The sequence below is a fragment of the Suricata suricatta genome, chromosome 1 (genome assembly GCF_006229205.1).
Source record: "Suricata suricatta isolate VVHF042 chromosome 1, meerkat_22Aug2017_6uvM2_HiC, whole genome shotgun sequence".
NCBI lineage: Eukaryota > Metazoa > Chordata > Mammalia > Carnivora > Herpestidae > Suricata > Suricata suricatta.
Window position 1 is genome coordinate 96,691,388 of NC_043700.1, and position 3,872 is coordinate 96,695,259.

Consider the following 3,872-nt stretch of genomic DNA (forward strand, 5'->3'; position numbering starts at 1 on the left):
TAGGCCAACATGGTGATGAGTAGAAATAGGCTGTGAAACAGAGTTCTACCTCAGGCTCTCTGGCTGTCTGGTTGGTGACAGAAGAGCTAATTCCAGATTCCGCATTGCCAACGGAAGTCAGCAAGCTGAAATAGCTTGTATACTTTCTAACCATGGTAGATTGTTGCCAGGTAAGGCTGGAGTCAAAGCAATGGGACACCACCGACCTACATCCAGAATATTATCACCACCTGTGCAAAATATAAAACACGATTCAGTGGTTTTCAGATGGCTTAATTTCTACATGCTTTAAAACTATGTTTTTAAATATAGAATTTTTATGTGGGTTGACATTAAGCCTTCGTTCCTAATTTCCAGAATCCTCTCCTTACCCCTACCCACACTGCCCACTTATGACCCTCTCCCTGCCTCCAAACCCAGAGTTCCCACCCTGTTGCCTGTGATTCTTCTGCATCCCTTGCGGCCTTTATATGAAACCACCTCTGCCAGTCATGGCTTCTCAGAACCCAAGCGGGGGAAGGGAGGGCCTGGGGATTACAGCTTTTCTTACAGCTGAAATCACCAATCACCACTATATTTGTCTCTGTGTCAGGTTTTCCTCTGGATTACACTGCAATATTATATCTGATAGTAGGCCAAGATGCCTATCTTGTAAGAATTTCATTTTTCTCTCTCTCATGTTTCTTTCAACTGAAATGATCTTGCAATGATCATTTATGAATTTCTCTCAGCCTCTATTGGCGAGCTCTAATCTGTTAGAGAGGCACTGTCTGAAGATTCAGACACTGTGGCCAGACTCCTGCATTTACATCCACATGTATCTCTGTGCTACAGGTCACCATCTGAAAATGACAGATACCAATACTTGTAAAATGCCCTGAACATATGTGACCATATGTCATACACAGTAAGTGCTCAGTAAATATTAGCTAGTATTTCTGTTCAACCAGGTGTACTTCTTCCGCCACTTTATTGTAGCCTCTCACAGTGGCTTCTTTTGTCTGATATAGCATTGGTCTACTTTTGCTAAAATTTTGAATTAACTTATAACGTATATTTTGTTAGTTTACGTATAGACCTGTGAGTTCATGGTACTGTCTCTAATCCAATCCGTCGCCTTCTGCCAAGACTTGTTAATCCCCTCAAATGCCATTTTTCTTGGCATGTTGTATCTGGTGTTCTCTGTATGTGTACAGTTTTATCAGGAAATTTTCCTTTCCTACACATCTCAGACTCATACCTTCCTGCCAAGTGTACTCCTTCTAGCCCATGCAAACACACACCAGCCTCTGCAGGAGCCCACTTTCTCAAACATCCAAATTTATCCCTCCCCATGAAGAAACCTGGCTGGTCACATCTCACATCCTTCCTTAGCTTACAAAATCACAGCCTTTTCCTGGAAGGCAAGATAAAAACACATCCTGTGCCCTGGGGTCCTTCAGCTTTCTGCCAGAACTTCAAAATGCACAGAGAAACTTTTTGGAGAGTTCCATCTGTTTCCATCTATGTGCCCAGCTGAACCTTTAGAAGTTAGTAGTACTGAGAGGATTTGATCAAAGTGGGCAGATTTTGACCTAACTCAGATATAATCAAGAGCCAAAACTATATGGGCACAGAGTAATGAGTATCTGAGTAGTCAGGGAAAAGAGAGATGCACGATTAGACTCTAAATATTTCCAGTGTGAACTTTCTGATACTTCGGGAGGGTGCAAAGGGTTATACACTCATTATGTTTGTGAGGTTTCTGCCCACCGAGGTGGCTGAAGATCTCCCAGGGTCGCCACACATCTGCCCTCTCCGGTGCAGGTTCTGTGATGATCAAGCGCCAGCGGGGGCTGCAGTGGTTTCCATATTCATTACACCTAAAGATTTCACTTCATGTAGAGAGTCTCTGAATTATAATAGATACCTTTTCCATATGTATGATCTTAACCGAGTCCTTTCTCCTGTAGGAATTTATGATATGTAACAAGATGTGAGCTAAGATCTCAGATGTGAGTTTCTCTCCACATTCATTAAATTCCTAGCCTCACTCTCTATTTTTATATGTGAAATTTTTTGTGCTAGGAGAGGGAGTCTGCCTTTAGTATTTCATCTCACCTCTCAGCTGTGCCCTCAAAAGTCACAGTTCCCTTCAAAAGTGGGCTTTTGAGCAGTCCTCTGAGTATTTCTGCTGGCACCCACCACATGTCTACTCTTGGAGTAATAATAATAAAGTGTCTAAAAATGTTAAGTGTTTTCCATGTAGTAGGCACTGTGCTGATGTGTAGCTACTCACTGAATCTGGACAACACCTCTGAAGAGGGTGCTAATATTATGCCTGTTTTGTTTTCCCCATACCCCCCTTCCTTTTCATACTTTGCTCCCACAGCATATGGTGTCCTCCAATCACCTTTGCCTTTGGGTCCCCTGGTCCTCTGTTGTGGACACAGGACTCAGTGGCCCCATTTTGGGGAACACATTGCCAGAGCAGAGCGGTTCATGAGCTCTTATGGCCACCAGGTGGGAGTATTGCGATTATAAAGAACTCTCCAGAAAATCTAATCAGTGCAACTGTAAGGAGAACCACCTCCAACCGTTTGCTTGTGATTTTTATATATAGAATGTTTTTCTAAGGCAAAGCCAAACTTCTTTTGTAAAAGCACAATTTAACTACTTCAGGGTACCACAACGTGGGGTATATTAAGAACATTGAATTGTTCTGAAGCATGTCTAAGTGTTATAATCCTGTGGGGGGGGGGGTGCGCGCGCACACACACACACACACACACACACACACACACACACTTTAGAACAAACATTGTTAGACTTAAAGTTTTTATTATTAGTTCTAATGGTTTCTGTAAATGCATAGGTTGGGATTTTCCAGGCTGGTTCTTCTCACACTGCTCCCAGGGGCAGAGGAAAGACAGTAAACATGTTCCCCAAGAATTGCGGACTAGCTTTAAATGGCCCCTCGGGGAAAACAATGCCTTTGAAGTCTCAGGTTTCACTTCGCAATTTGTGTTCATTTTTCTTTTTCTTTCTTTCTTTCATTCTTTCTTTCTTCCTTAATAGTTATTTTTTAAAATTTTGTTTATTATTGGGGGGGGCTTGCACAGGTGGGGGAAGGGCAGAGAGACGAGGAGACAGAATCCGAAGCAGGCTCCACACTGTCAGCACAGAGCCCGTTGGGGGGTCAAACTGACTACCCATGAGATCATGACCTGAGCAAAGATCAAGAGTCAGACGCTTAACCGACCGTGCCACCAGGTACTTTCTATTCCATAATACATATCAGTGTTATTAACTACAAAAATAACAAAGTAATATGGTCATCACTGGGAAATGTGACATGCTTATCCCATAGTTGGTTTGGGGAGCCTGGCATTAAGATTTCTAGAAGGCAGGAAAGAAGCAGACATGCCAATAGGGAATTCTTTAATGTGGGTTTCCCTTGAGATTTTTCTGGTTGTTTTCTGCTGTGGTGTTTGACTCCTATTTGCTGCTAAGATTGTCTTTCATTCTGCATCTTGGCCCTTCATATTTATTTTTATTAATATTTTGGCTCGATTTTTGGCCTCAAGCAATGCCCTTTCAATTCCCAGGATTATGCTTTCTCTTTCTTTCATGATAACTCTGACTCCTTCCCAGATCAAACCTTTCTGATGAGATAACTTGGCTTTATCTTAATTCTTTCACTTTCTCATTTCAATACTGTTCACTTTGTAACATGTTGTAGTTGTTTTAAAAATAACTAAATAATATATATAGCAGTCCCACACCGTTTAGAACAAACTAAAAATTCTTCCTGTTCAAGATCATGACACATGGGTGAAGGAGAAAAGCATGACTAATAAAAATTACACTATTAATATTTATAAGGATGAGGA